This window comes from Globicephala melas, chromosome 2 (genome assembly GCF_963455315.2).
Source record: "Globicephala melas chromosome 2, mGloMel1.2, whole genome shotgun sequence".
NCBI classification, from domain to species: domain Eukaryota; kingdom Metazoa; phylum Chordata; class Mammalia; order Artiodactyla; family Delphinidae; genus Globicephala; species Globicephala melas.
The window spans coordinates 89103438-89119689 of record NC_083315.2 but is presented as its reverse complement, the minus strand read 5'-3'; the positions used below and the strand labels follow the sequence as shown (position 1 = coordinate 89119689).

The following is a 16252-nucleotide window of genomic DNA, read 5'->3' as shown; positions in this document are numbered from 1 at the left end:
CCATTCTGAAAGGTGTGAGATGGTATCTCATTGTAGTTTTGATTTGCATTTCTCTAATGATTAACGATGTTGAGCATTCTTTCATGTGTTTGTTGGCAGTCTGTATACCTTCTTTGGAGAAATGTCTATTTAGGTCTTCTGTCCATTTTTGGATTGGGTTGTTTGTTTTTTTCATATAGAGCTGCATGAGCTGCTTATAAATTTTAGAGATTAATCCTTTGTCTGTTGCTTCATTTGCAAATATGTTCTCCCATTCTGAGGGTTGTCTTTTGTTTTTTTTGCGGTACGCGGGCCTCTCACTGTTGTGGCCTCTCCCGTTGTGGAGCACAGGCTCTAGACGTGCAGGCTCAGCGGCCATGGTTCACGGGCCCAGCTGCTCCGCAGCATGTGGAATCTTCCCGGACCGGGGCACGAACCCATGTCCCCTGCATCAGCAGGCAGACTCTCAACCACTGCGCCACCAGGGAAGCCCTGAGGGTTGTCTTTTGATCTTGTTTATGGTTTCCTTTGCTGTGCAAAAGCTTTTAAGTTTCATTGGGTCCCATTTGTTTTTTTTTTTGTTTTTATTTCCATTTCTCTAGGAGGTGGGTCAAAAAGGATCTTGCTGTGATTTATGTCATAGAGTGCTCTGCCTATGTTTTCCTCTAAGAGTTTGATAGTTTCTGGCCTTACATTTAGGTCTTTAATCCATTTTGAGCTTATTTTTGTGTATGGTGTTAGGGAGTGATCTAATCTCATACTTTTACATGTACCTGTCCAGTTTTCCCAGCACCACTTATTGAAGAGGCTGTCCTTTCTCCACCGTACATTCCTGCCTCCTTTATCAAAGATAAGGTGACCCTATGTGCGTGGGTTTATCTCTGGGCTTTCTATCTTGTTCCATTGATCTATCTTTCTGTTTTTGTGCCAGTACCATACTGTCTTGATTACTGTCGCTTTGTAGTATAGTCTGAAGTCAGGGAGCCTGATTCCTCCAGCTCCGTTTTTCTTTCTCAAGATTGCTTTGACTATTCGGGGTCTTTTGTGTTTCCATACAAATTGAGAAATTTTTTGTTCTAGTTCTGTGAAAAATGCCAGTGGTAGTTTGTTAGGGATTGCATTGAATCTGTATATTGCTTTGGGTAGTAGAGTCATTTTCACAATGTTGATTCTTCCAATCCAAGAACATGATATATCTCTCCATCTATTTGTATCATCTTTAATTTCTTTCATCAGTGTCTTATAATTTTCTGCATACAGGTCTTTTGTCTCCTTAGGTAGGTTTATTCCTAGATATTTTATTCTTTTTGCTGCAATGGTAAATGGGAGTGTTTTCTTGATTTCACTTTCAGATTTTTCATCATTAGTGTATAGGAATGCCAGAGATTTCTGTGCATTAATTTTGTATCCTGCTACTTTACCAAATTCATTGATTAGCTCTAGTAGTTTTCTGGTAGCATCTTTAGGATTCTCTATGTATAGTATCATGTCATCTGCAAACAGTGACAGCTTTATTTCTTCTTTTCTGATTTGAATTCCTTTTATTTCCTTTTCTTCTCTGATTGCTGTGGCTAAAACTTCCAAAACTATGTTGAATAAGAGCGGTGAGAGTGGGCAACCTTGTCTTGTTCCTGGTCTTAGTGGAAATGCTTTCAGTTTTTCACCATTGAGGACGATGTTGGCTGTGGGTTTGTCATATATGGCCTTTATTATGTTGAGGAAAGTTCCCTCTATGCCTACTTTCTGCAGGGTTTTTATCATAAATGGGTGCTGAATTTTGTCAAAAGCTTTCTCTGCATCTATTGAGATGATCATATGGTTTTTCTCCTTCAATTTGTTAATAAGGTGTATCACGTTGATTGATTTACGTATATTGAAGAATCCCTGCATTCCTGGAATAAACCCCACTTGATCATGGTGTATGATCCTTTTAATGTGCTGTTGGATTCTGTTTGCTAGTATTTTGTGGAGGATTTTTGCATCTATGTTCATCAGTGATATTGGCCTGTAGTTTTTTTACTTTGTGACATCCTTGGCTGGTTTTGGTATCAGGGTGACGGTGGCCTCGTAGAATGAGTTTGGGAGTGTTCCTCCCTCTGCTATATTTTGTAAGAGTTTGAGAAGGATAGGTGTTAGCTCTTCTCTAAATGTTTGATAGAATTCGCCTGTGAAGCCATATGGTCCTGGGCTTTTGTCTGTTGGAAGATTTTTAATCACAGTTTCAATTTCAGTGCTTGTGATTGGTCTGTTCATATTTTCTATTTCTTCCTGATTCAGTCTTGGCAGGTTGTGCATTTGTAAGAATTTGTCCATTTCTTCCAGGTTGTCCATTTTATTGGCACAGAGTTGCTTGTAGTAATCTCTCATGATCTTTTATATTTCTTCAGTGTCAGTTGTTACTTCTCCTTTTTCATTTCTAATTCTATTAATTTGAGTCTTCTCCGTTTTCTTCTTGATGAGTCTGGCTAATGGTTTATCAATTTTGTTTATCTTCTCAAAGAACCATCTTTTAGTTTTATTGATCTTTGCTATCTTTTCCTTCATTTCTTTTTCATTTATTTCTGATCTGATTTTTATGATTTCTTTCCTTCTGCTGACTTTGGGGGTTTTTTTGTTCTTCTCTCTCTAATTGTGTTAGGTGCAAGGTTAGGTTGTTTATTCGAGATGTTTCCTGTTTCTTAAGGTAGGATGGTATTGCTATAAACTTCCCTCTTAGAACAGCTTTTGCTGCATCCCATAGGTTTTGGGTCATTGTGTCTCCATTGTCATTTGTTTCTAGGTATGTTTTGGTTTCCTCTTTTATTTCTTCAGTGATCACTTCGTTACTAAGTAGTGTATTGTTTAGCCTCCATGTGTTTGTATTTTTTACAGATCTTTTCCTGTAATTGTCTCATAGCATTGTGGTCGGAAAAGATACTTGATACAATTTCAATTTTCTTAAATTTACCAAGGCTTGATTTGTGACCCAAGATATGATCTATCCTGGAGAATGTTCCATGAACACTTGAGAAAAAGTGTATTCTGTTGTTTTTGGATGGAATGTCCTATAAATATCAATTAAGTCCATCTTGTTTAATGTATCATTTAAAGCTTGTGTTTCCTTATTTATTTTCATTTTGGATGATCTGTCCATTGGTGAAAGTGGGGTGTTAAAGTCCCCTACTATGAATGTGTTACTGTCAATTTCCCCTTTTATGGCTTTTAGTATTTGCCCTATGTATTGAGGTGCTCCTATGTTGGGTGCATAAATATTTACAATTGTTATATCTTCTTCTTGGATCGATCCCTTGATCATTATGTAGTGTCCTTCTTTGTCTCTTCTAATAGTCTTTATTTAAAAGTCTATTTGGGGGCTTCCCTGGTGGCGCAGTGGTTGAGAGTCCGCCTGCCGATGCAGGGGACACGGGTTTGTGCCCCAGTCTGGGAGGATCCCACATGCCGCAGAGCGACTGCGCCCATGAGCCATGGCCACTGAGGCTGCGTGTCCAGAGCCTGTTGCTCTGCAATGGGAGAGGCCACAACAGTGAGAGGCCCACGTACCGCAAAAAAAAAAAAAAAAAAAAGTCTATTTTGTCTGATATGAGAATTGCTACTCCAGCTTTCTTTTGGTTTCCATTTGCATGGAATATCTTTTTCCAACCCCTTACTTTCAGTCTGTATGTGTCTCTAGGTCTGAAGTGGGTCTCTTGTAGATAGCATATACATGGGTTGTTTTTGTATCCATTCAGCCAATCTTGTCTTTTGGTGGGAGCATTTAGTCCATTTACATTTAAGGTAATTATCGATATGTATATTCCTATTCCCATTTTCTTAATTGTTTTGGGTTCGTTATTGTAGGTCTTTTCCTTCTCTTGTGTTTCTTGCCTAGAGAAGTTCCTTTAGCATTTGTTGTAAAGCTGGTTTGGTGGTGCTGAACTCTCTCAGCTTTTGCTTGTCTGTAAAGGTTTCAATTTCTCTGTCGATTCTGAATGAGATCCTTGCTGGGTAGAGTAATCTTGGTTGCAGGTTTTTCTCCTTCATCACTTTAAATATATCCTGCCAGCCCCTTCTGGCTTGCAGAATTTCTGCTGAAAGATCAGCTGTTAACCTTATGGGGATTCCCTTGTGTGTTATTTGTTGTTTTTCCCTTGCTGCTTTTAATATTTTTCCTTTGTATTTAATTTTTGACAGCTTGATTAATATGTGTCTTGGTGTATTTCTCCTTGGATTTATCCTGTATGGGATGCTCTGTGCTTCCTGGACTTGATTAACTATTTCCTTTCCCATATTAGGGAAGTTTTCAACTATAATCTCTTCAAATATTTTCTCAGTCCCTTTCTTTTTCTCGTCTTCTTCTGGAACCCCTATAATTCGAATGTTGCTGTGTTTAATGTTGTCCCAGATGTCTCTGAGACTGTCCTCAGTTCTTTTTATTCTTTTTTCTTTATTCTGCTCTGCAGTAGTTATTTCCACTATTTTATCTTCCAGGTCATTTATCCATTCTTCTGCCTCAGTTATTCTGCTATTGATCCTATCTAGAGTATTTTTAATTTCATTTATTGTGTTGTTCATCGTTGCTTGTTTCATCTTTAGTTCTTCTAGGTCCTTGTTAAATGTTTCTTGCATTTTGTCTATTCTATTTCCAATATTTTGGATAATCTTTACTATCATTATTCTGAATTCTTTTTCAGGTAGACTGCCTATTTCCTCTTCATTTGTTAGGTCTGGTGGGTTTTTATCTTGCTCCTTCATCTGCTGTGTGTTTTTCTGTCTTCTCATTTTGCTTATCTTACTGTGTTTGGGGTCTCCTTTTTGCAGGCTGCAGGTTCATAGTTCCCGTTGTTTTTGGTGTCTGTCCCCAGTGGCTAAAGTTGGTTCAGTACCACATTATATTTATCTATTCATCAGTTGATGGACGTGTATAGTTTTCATTTGGGGCTATTATGAATAATGCTTTTATGAACATTTACGTACAAGTTTTTTTGTGAATGTATTTTTCATTGATCATGGATGTAAATCTAGGAGTCAAATCACTGTATCATATGTTAACTCCATGGTTAACATTCTGAGGAACTGGCAAACTGTTTTCCGAAGTGGCTGTACGAGTTTTACATTCCCACCAGCAATGTGTGAGGGTTCCAGTTTCTTCACATCCTCATCGACACTTGTAAGTCCATTGTTTTTGATCATATCCATCCTAGTGGGTGTGACATGGTGTCTCACTGTGGTTTTAATTTGCATTGCCCCAGTGACTAATGATGTTGATCGTCTTTACATGTGCGTATTGGCCATTTGTACGTCATCTTTGGGTCACCTCAGTCTTAGGACAGATAAAAATTAAAATACCTTTATTTAGAGCGGAACTGATGCCTGTTTATAGGAACCAACAGCATTCTTTCAAGTGAGGCCAAATTAATAGTTGTTTAAAAATGCAAAGGGGAAATACTTCTTTAAATATATAGCATAGGACTCTGGGGTTAAACATACACTTTTATCTTTAAAAAGTTACAAAAATTAACCTCATAGCTAAGTGATTTCTCTTAAAGAAAGCTAAGGAAATTTCTCTTTTAGAGCAGAAAAATAAACAGTAACTACTGCTCACATCAAGAATTAAACAATGGGCTTGTAAGAGACATTACCACCAATATTCCTATTTTTGGAGGAGCCTCTGAGACTTGCTTAGGACTTAGTAGATAATGTAACAAATCTGCTGTTTCGAAAAAGATAAAGTTATCATTTTAATATTAATGAACCCACAGAGAAAAACTCAGTTCACATGAAAGATAAAGTATAAGCGGAGGGAGGCTATCATACAGCCCTGCCCCTGACAGTGCTCAATTAATATTTGTTGACTGAATTAATTTGAAAATAACTTCCACTCTACTTAATAATAGCTACTATTTACTGAGTGCTTAAATGTGCCAGATTAAGAGCTTCATGTATGTTATCTTATTCACTCATCTATGAGGAAGTATTCTTTTCTTTAAAATAAGGACAAATTTTATTTATTCATTTATTTTTAAATTTTATTTATTGATTGATTGATTTTGGGCTGCATTGGGTCTTTGCTGCTGTGCGCAGGCTTCCTCTAGTTGCAGCGAGGAGGGCTACACTTCGTTGCGGTGCGCGGGCTTCTTATTGCTGTGGTTTCTCTTGTTGCGGAGCACGGGCTGTAGGCGCACGGGCTTCAGTAGTTGCAGCACGTGGGCTCAGTAGTTGTGGCTCATGGGCTGTAGAGCGCAAGCTCAGTATTTGTGGCGCACGGACTTAGTTGCTCCGGGCATGTGGGATCTTCCCAGACCAGGGATGTGTCCCCTGCATTGGCAGGCAGATTCTTAGCCACTGCGCCACCAGGGAAGTCCTGAGGAGGTATTCTTAAAATAATCTCAAATCTCATGTAGATGAAGAAATTAAGCCTTAGGGAGGTTAAATAAATTGCCCAACGTCAAACAGCTGCCTAGTGACTGACAGAGGCAAATTCAAACGCAGGCACAGACTTCAAAGCCTGTGCCCTTACCTCTCATACCTCTTGATTTTCTCCAGATTCTCAGGGAAATAGGTATTGCAACACAAGGTACATGTGTAATCCAACTACTTTCAATATCAGATACTCTCCTGTAAGCTTCATGTTGTGTCACATGCTTCCATTTATCCTTCAGGATATCTGAGTGTTTCTTCTGGGAGTTATTTATCAGATAAGTGCCCTTCTTAGGATAACACTGTACCTATAAAGATTGCAGGGTAGAGTCTTTGACAAATTGAACTTCTACAGGTCAGCTATAGCTGAATGCCAAGGACAGGGAAAGACCAGAACATAGTATGAGCACTCCAATGCTTGCTACGGCAGCATGTATACTAAAATTGGAACTACAGAGATTAGCACGGCCCCTGCACGAGGATGACATGCAAATTCATGAAGCGTTCCATATTTTTATGTGAAAGAATGAAATTAGAACATTCTCTAACACCATACACAAAAATAAACTCAAAATGGATTAAAGACCTAAATGTTAAGACCGGATACTATAAAACTCTTAGGGGAAAACATAGGCAGAACACTCTCTGACATAAATCGCAGCAAGATATTTTCTGATCCACCTCCTAGACTAATGAAAATAAAAACAAGGATAAACAAATGGGACCTAATGAAACTTAAAAGCTTTGCACAGCAAAGGAAAGCATAAGGTATGGGTACTCTAAACAAGCACAGGAATGGCTTAGGTGTTTTACTGAGAACTCTACAGAGGCAAGAGAAGGTATTTTAGCATAGGTGTAGCTGTTGCCCCTGCACTTCAGTCAAAGAGGGGAGAACATGAGGAAGGGGATGGATGCTCCACAAGGGTCTATCCTATGGGGATGGTTCTGGAAATAGACTACATATTCATCCCCACTTGAGTCCACCCTTAAGACTTTTCGCAGGGGCTAAAATAGCTCCACTCACCCTGCTGAAAAAGGTGCCTCACATTTCCCTCTGAGTCGGCACTTCCCTTTCCTAACCCAACAGCCGCTAGCACCGGTGGTGCTGGCCAGGGGTGGGCCACATCTAGTCAGCACCCAAGAGTGAGGAAGGCATTTGGCCAATTCCAGAAATGGTGGAGAAGTTACTGAATCACCATCATTAAGTTATATGATGTCAGCGCCACAAAGATTTCTTTGCCCATGAACAATTCCTGATTTTGCAGGAAATATCCTTGGATGCCTTAGTGGTGGGAGAGCAGCTTTCACTGGACCCTCTCCCTCGTCTCATTCATTCAGCCTAAATTCCTCTGCCATTATTTTTTCAACCTTCTTCTTAACTCTGACTCCCTATTTTCACGTCTGGCCTAGATCCTCAAAAAAAAAAAAAAAAAGCTATGAAATAAGAAAGGGATTGAGTGGCCAACAACTAGCGGATGGGTTAGGAAATTAAAACACACTCAGCATTGGGCTCTTAAGTGAAAAAATAAAAAAATGTAATGAATATTTCTTAAATGAATGAATAACTTTAGGATTTAGAGTAAATAGATTTCATCATAGGATAAAACATGCAGCCACTAAGAAGAATGTTTACAGAGAATTTTAATAACGTAGGGCAATTCCTATGTCATGATATTAAGAGGAAAAGAACAGAATATGAAATTATACATATAGTATGCTCTCAACCGTGATGAATACCTATGCATGTAAAATGCTGGAAAGAAATTCACTAAAATTTTAATAGTTACTATCCTTGGATAGAGATATAATGGGTGTTCTTTATAATCTTCTTTCTGCTTTTCAGCAACTTGTGCAGTTTTCTCTATGAGCCATTCTTACATTTATAATCAGGAAAAAACCCCATAAATGTCAATTTTTTCTTTAGCAGAAAAGGATTCTGTGTATACTGCAAAGAACTCTCTTACTGTCCCAGATGTTTTCCCTCACAGCCCCAGGAAAACTGTAAACCCTGCTCTGGGAGAACACCTCCCATGGCCACCTGGCTCCTCTGTGTCCACACATGTGATGATCCGGCAGGACGCAGGGATTAGCATGGGAAGGCACGTCTGTCTGTTGTGCACTTTGCCCAGCTCTCTCAGATCTGTGCTTGCTGTTTCACTCCCATCTGTCTCACTTGTTGCTGGTGAGGAATTTCCCCAAATTATCACTCCCAGCAGAAGGCATTTCTCTAACTAGGCCCTGGGAAATGGAGACGTAACATTTGCCAGTTTTCTGTACCCCTCTCTCGGATTGGCTTGGGCAACATCCCAGGAGAAAGCACTTATCCCCACCCCCATCAAGATCGTTTAAGTGGCAAAGCTCCCCCCACAGTCATGTCACGTTCTCACTAAAGAAAGGCCTGCCTAAATAGAATTATTCAGAATTTGCAAGCTTAGGGTCCAGGTAGGAGCCAATTTTGAATTTTTGCTTAAGAATCCTAAATTTCCATTTCTGCCAGGCTGTTCAGAATTTAAAAGCAAAGCTATATACTAAGACTGAGGATTGTAAGGCCTGAGCCACAGATGTTCAGCCGTAAGATGGAAATGAAATGATCTGAGAGGCATGAATGTTTAATGAGGCCTGATTTAGAAATGACAGGATATGTAGCCCACACGTGGCCTTTTCTGGAAAGTTATCTTGTTCATGTGAACATTGACGCGTATCAACATTCCCCAGAGAGCGCATCTGCCACCTGAGACAGTGTACTTCTCTGGCCCAGCTCTGTAGCAGCCAAATTACTGAGTCAACAACCAATGTATGGCGGGGAAAATCCAGTAATCCCAAATTCTCATACACAGCCAATTAAAATAAATGTTTACTACTATAGGACAAATTCCTCACTGAATCTGGTTAGATCAACTTGTAATGTTTCATTGTTGTCCTTGTTTCTCAGGTCCAAAGCCGTCTCCAGCCTCCACAGGCAGAGCGAAGCAATTCCTCCCTGAGTACCAGTGCACCTTGTTAATACCTCTTTTATAGCACTTGTTACATGCCTGTAACAGCTTGTTTCCAGATCTGTCTCTATCACCAGAGTGAGATCTCTGGAGAGCAAGGGCTATAGGTCCTGTACCAGAGCACAGTGATTGCCGCTTAATAAATGTCTGTGGAATTAATTGACCCTAAACTTGCAGAAGATACTATCAAGAGAAATCTTACTTTAATGTGTTAAAACTATTCCCATGAGTTTGTGGGACATTTTATTTTCCATTACAGGTTTTAGATTTATAGAAAAGTTACAAAGGTAGTACAGAGTTCCTATATACCTGTCACCCAGTGTCAGTTCTCCCTAATGCTGTCATCTTACATTACCATGGTACATTTGTCAAAACTAAGGAACTGGGCTTCCCTGGTGGCGCAGTGGTTGAGAGTCTGCCTGCCGATGCAGGGGACACGGGTTCGTGCCCCGGTCCAGGAGGATCCCATATGCCGCGGAGCGACTGGGCTCGTGAGCCATGGCCGCTGAGCCTGTGCGTCCAGAGCCTGTGCTCTGCAATGGGAGAGGCCACAACAGTGAGAGGCCCACGTACCGCAAAAAAACCCCAAAAAACAAAAAAACTAAGGAACTAACACTGTGTATTCCTATTAATGAAACTCCAGACTTTATTCAGATTTCACCAGTTTTCCCACCAATGTCCTTTTTCCATTCCAGGATCCCATCCAGGATACCACATTATGTTTAGTTGTCGTGTCTTCTCTGGTCTTCTCTGGTCTGTGACAGTTTCTTAGTCTTTGCTCTATGACAGTTTGTTTGTTTTTAGTTTTTATTGGAGTATAGTTGATTTACAATGCTGTGTTCATTTCAGGTATACAGCAAAGTGAATCAGTTATACATATACATATATCCATTCTTTCTTAGATTCTTTTCCCATATAGGCCATTACAGGGTACTGAGCAGAGTTCCCTATGCTATATAATAGGTCCTTCTTAGTTATCTATTTTATATATAGTAGTGTGTATATGTCAATCCCAATCTCCCAATTTATCCCTCCCCCCCTTACCCCCTGGTAAGTATAAGTTTATTTTCTACATCTGTGACTCCAGTTCTGTTTTGTAAATAAGTTCATTTGTACCCTTTTTTTAGATTCCATATATAAGCGATATCACATATTTGTCTTTCTCTGACTTACTTCACTCAATCTCTAGGTCCATCCTTCTTGCTGCAAATGACATTATTTTGTTCTTTTTTATGGCTACCATGATAGTTTTGAAGGGTACTGGTTGGGTGTTTTGTAGATTGTCCCTCAAATTGGTTTGGTCTTATGTTTTCCTCGTCATTAGACTGGGGTTATGTATGTGTTTTTGGAAAGCATACCACAAATGCCAAGTGCCCTTCTCATCACATTACATCAGGAGGTAAATGATATCCCCATGCTATCACTGGTGAGGTTAACCCTGACCACTTGGTGAAGGTGGTATGTGCCAGGTTTCTCCACTATAAAGTTATTGTTTTTCCTTTCCATTCGCTATTCTTTAGAGGTGAGTCACTAGGACCGGCCTGGAAGGGAAGAGAGGTTTATCTTCATATAGTATTTGGAATTCTTTCATTAGGGAGATTTATCTCTTATCCTCCCTTTATTTATGGAGATTTTAGTTTAGTAGATAATAGCAATTCCTTGAATTTGTGGGAAGTTAAACTAAAATGATAACTGTATAAGACAGTAAGTTTGGGCCAATATAAAGTAAGCATATGGTGTTAGAATATGAATTTAAGAGATAAACACCTCTTTTGGGGACACCACCATGGCTGAGAGAGTTCACATCAATAAACTTTCCAGATTACTGAAATGTATTCCTTCAATCACCAAGAGCTTCTTTTTTTTTAATATATAAATTTCTCCCATTCTTCTGGCTGCCTTTCTATGGTATATCATATGCTTTTATCTTCTTGAACAGAATACCCTGAACAAAAATTTAGCCTTTTTACAAAAATTGATCATGATACTGAAATTCACAGCAATGATGATGGTTAAACTTGATGACCTCTAAAGTTTTTTCCAATCTAAGTTTAACAACTATCAGACAAGATTAATGAAGTTACGTCCCCAAATAACCGAAGACTTCTTGTTTTAAACCTAAGGTTTTTACTTTGGGCTGGGGTACAGTGGTCTCAGCCTTACTTCTAGATCAGAGAGAAGCAACAGGTGTTCACACAAGAGCAGGCAGGACAGCTCATACAAATCACGCAGGGAGGTTTTTAAAGCCAGATTCTGATTCAGGCCTGAGATTCTGCATTTCTAACAACCTCCCAGGTGATGCCAGTGTTGCTGGTCCATAGATCCTTCTTTGAGTGACAAGGACCCAGGGAACCCTACATACCCAACTCTGTAGTCTGGCTGTTGGCAAGGCTTTAGGAGGCCAGGAAGTTCCTGGGACGGGGCAGAACTTTTCTCTCATGCTGCAAAGAGCTTTGAATAGACATGGATCATTCACAAAGTACAGTCAGAGCTTAGAAAAAGAAGGAGCTAGGTGACAAAAATAAATAACTCATTCTTCTAAAATAAGCCAAAGGAGGGAAAGAGAATTCTCTCCCTTAAGAGAACTGCTTTAGAGGCAAACAGTTCTTGGACTTTCTGGTTCCTCTGATGTTGAAAAGAAGCACCCAGACTACATCAAAAGGGCAATAAGCTAGTTTTACATAAAGATCAGTTTTGTGGAGAGAGGTCCACTTCTAGAACTTGAGGCTTCTTATCCTAAAATTACACTTGAGGATTTTAGGATGACGCTAATGTACATTTTATATGAGTCCTTCTATTTTCTTACAAACACAAGGTGTCCTTCAAGATCTAAGCCACAGCAGCCAAGCCCTTAGTTGCTTTCAAATTAAGCTAATATGACGTATGGAATCTACTTATTTAAATCTAAAGTCATTCCTCACTATCCAAGGGGGATTGGCTTCAGGACCTCTGTGGATTCCAAAATCCACGGATGCTCAAGTCAGGGTTTCTTTCAAGTCCTAGTCTTTCACCACTCCATCTCCATAGCTCAGAAAGATATTTTGCATACATTTCAAAATGCTTATCCCTGTTTACAATGTCATTAATAAAGCTGATTCTGCCAACTTGTGCCTAACCCTTGAGCAAGTTGCAGCTTTAATGTTATATCAAGTAATCATCAGAGGAAAAATAGCTGAGATTTGACCTCATTTCTTGAGTAGATATGTTTGTGGTTGTCAGCTAGCTAAGCTAGTGGTTTAGTTAATATTATACAGAGTTATTGCTAAACTCTTTTTTTCCCCAGATAATGACTAAAAATCAAAGTTTATAGCATGAATTATTACCAGTTGATAAGATTCTGAATTTATCATACTGGGTAACAAATATTATATGAGTTGATTTAATTAATTAATTAATTAATATATTTTAATTTTTTTGGCCGCACTGCGAGGCATGTGGGATCTTACTTCCCCAAACAGTGTTCCAACCCGCACCCACTGCATTGGAAGCACGGAGTCTTAACCACTGGACTACCAGGGAAGTCCCCAGAGTTGATTTTAGATGAAAAAATGACTCTGGTATCATTGACTGAATTATAAAAGGTAAAGAAGAAAAATGTTGACTGCTGCCTGAAAAAATTTAGCTTGGTAAATATATATCTAAGACAGCGGCAGGCACTGTGGCAGGGTGAGATGCAGTCAGCCTAGTAGTGGGAACATGGGCTCTAGAGCTGTACTTCCAGGTTTGAAGTCTGACTCTACATTTGTTGGCTGTATGACCTTGTGAAGTTGTTTAAACCCTCTGGATCTCAGCTTTCTTGAATGTAACAGGAATAATACTAGTACATAACTCACAGAGTTGTTATGATGATTAAATAATATACGTAAAGCACCACTCACTACACGTTCGCTATTGTTATTCATAGGAACTGGGGGACTTCCCTGGTGGCGCAGTGGTTAAGAATCCACCTGCCAATGCAAGGCACACAGGTTTGATCCCTGGTCTGGGAAGATCCCACATGCCGTGGAGCAACAAAGCCCATGCGCCACAACTACTGAAGCCCGCACGCCTAGAGTCCACGCTCGGCAACAAGAAAAGCCACCGCAATGAGAAGCACGTGCACCTCAACGAAGAGTAGCCCCCTCTCACCACAACTAGAGAAAGCCTGCGAGCAGCAACGAAGACACAGCGCAGCCAAAAATAAATAAATAAAATAAATTTATTTTAAAAAATAGGAACTGAAATGGGGAGAAGGGGAACTAGTCAAGACAGGAAGGCAAGTGTGGCCACATTAAGAAAAAGATGCTGAGAGCAAGTTCAGAAATGGGGAAGATAATACTTTCCACATCTGCTTCCTGCATCAGGTATTCTCTGGACGTGACTACAACACTCTTGTATATAACTCTTCACTATTTGCATGTGTGTTTGTGTGTGTGTGTAATATTTCAAAGTGATTTCCTATATATCATTTCATTTGATTATCAGCCATCTAGGGAGGTAAGATCTCTTAGGCAATCTAGCAAATACTGCTGACTCTCACAGTATGTGGGTAAGGCAAGCACAGGATGGACCCTCAGAGCACCAAAGTACAGTGCAGGAGAGCACAGTAGAGCATAGCAGGCCATCCCTTCCTGTCTGGATTACCAGAAGTGTTGCTGGGCTCTTTATATGTCACTGGAGATGAAATGTGGGGCTATTTTCTTTCCCAAGATGACCTTATTGTACATTTCCTGAAAGCATTATATTTGATGATCCTCACAGCTTCATATTCATCAAATATATTGGGTTGGCCAAAAAGTTTGTGCGAGTTTTTCTGTAAGATGTTACAGAACGAACTTTTTGGCCAACCCAATACTTCATGTTCCTTGGTAGTAAGCATATTGCATGCCTCACCCAGCCTTAGCTATGTATCAGAAAGTAGCCATTTAAAGCACTTTCTCTGTTTAGCCCTGAGAGATACTTGAATTGCTATTTTGTTTTGTTTGTTTTTGCTATGATAGCAAGGCAATATCCTACAGAACAGTGCCACAAAAATATTTCAAATAGAATTAAGGGAACAGTAGAAATGACAATATGGTGATGATCAGAACATAATCTCTAGCTGAGTAATAGGAAACGTGTCAGAGAAGTTACTGGCTTATTGTTATTAATTAAAACAATAATTAACACTGGCCACTTACCATGTGCCTGGCAGTATGCCAAGTGTTTTATGTGAATATAATCAACGTGATATTGCAATATGCCCAGCATATAGCAAACAGGAGGAGTTTAATAGATATTTGTTGAGTAAATCTGTGAGATAGGAATTACTTTCATCAATTTTACAAATGATGAAAATTAGGTTTAGAATTTTAAGCTTTGCCTAAGTTCACATAACTAATAAGTAACAAGTGAACCTAGCTGGTAAACTGAAATTGATTGTAGCATAACATAGTGTAGTGGTTCAGAGTGGGAACCACAGAGCTAGTTTTGAATCCTAGCTCTGCCACTTACTAACTGTGTGACCTTGGGGAAGTTACTTAGCCTTTCTGTGCCTCAGTTCCTTCATCTGTAAATTAGAAATAATAATCCCAACCTCCCAAGGTTATTGGGAGGATTAAATGAGATCACACATGCAAAGCACTTAGAACTGTGGCTGGCACCCTCTAAATATAGCTATTACTGTTTAGTAGAGCCTTATATTACACACCAATAGAGTTTTCTACTTTTCAAAAGAAATTTTTATACATTATCTCATAACGTCCTTATAAGGTGGACAATAATCATTACAATTAAGACAATAGAATCTCATGTAGTATAATCAATAAAAATATTGAATCACTATGTTGTACACCTGAAACTAATATTCTAAATCAACTATACTTCATTTAAAAAATAATATTATCTCACTTAATCCTCATAATAATCCATTTTATAGATTACAAGAATCAGGCTCAGAAAGGTTAAATGGATTGCTAAAGATCATACAGCAAGTAGTTAGGCCCTGTTGAGAAAAGGTAGAATGAAAGATTAAAGATAACACAGTGTCAACTCTTAAAATAAGAAGGGAGTAGAGGGAAGACAGGGAGGAAAACAACTAGCTCATTCAAGGCATAATGAAGCCATGTACTAAAAGGGGGTGCAGGGCTTCCCTGGTGGCGCAGTGGTTGAGAGTCCGCCTGCCGATGCAGGGGTCGCGGGTTCGTGCCCCGGTCCGGGAAGATCCCACATGCCGCGGAGCGGCTGGGCCCGTGAGCCATGGCCACTGAGTCTGCGCGTCTGGAGCCTGTGCTCCGCAACGGGAGAGGCCACAACAGTGAGAGGCCCGCGTACTGCAAAATAAATAAATAAATAAATAAATAATAAAAATAAAAGGGGTGCAGGTTACATGCTGAGGAAAGCCAAAGGAAGAATTGATGAATTCTGTCTGGAGGTGGTATGTTTGCCTAGAATCCATCCCAGTGGCACCAAAGCAGGTCAGACACTGTTTCATGGCAATGAAACATATTGAGTCTGCTTGAAGTCAGAAAAGTTTGAGGGTCTGGGAGTAGCAGAGAAACATGGAAAGAAGTTTCCCAAAGAAAACTTTGAAAAATGCCTAAGCATTCATGACCACTCCCACACATCTTTGGGACGTGGGAGGGAAACAGTGACCTTCATTTCAAAGGGCAAATGAAGTATTCAGTAACGAGGATAATGTGAACAATGTGAGAAGTGAGTTATACATGGTCCGAGGCATGTAGAAATTATGTGAAAATAAGTAACTATATAGTCAACAGATTGTTTCATACACCTGGGTGTGAATCTTGGGAAAACCTAGAACCACAGGTGAGAACACTTCAAACTCAAATTTTACAGCCTTACGGCTTATTTGGTTCTGGACTCCCTCTAGTGGTTCAAACCTTTGGTGCTTTAATTGGTACTCT

The 16252-nt window shown here is 39.6% G+C and overlaps 1 non-coding gene across 1 annotated transcript; it reads left to right on the top strand.

The window, feature by feature from the left end:
- Positions 1–6789: 6789 nt before the first annotated feature.
- Positions 6790–6891, top strand: LOC115845204 (U6 spliceosomal RNA). The gene has a single exon (XR_004036364.1). It is a non-coding gene; the product is annotated as a U6 spliceosomal RNA (small nuclear RNA).
- The last annotated feature ends 9361 nt before the right edge of the window (positions 6892–16252 follow it).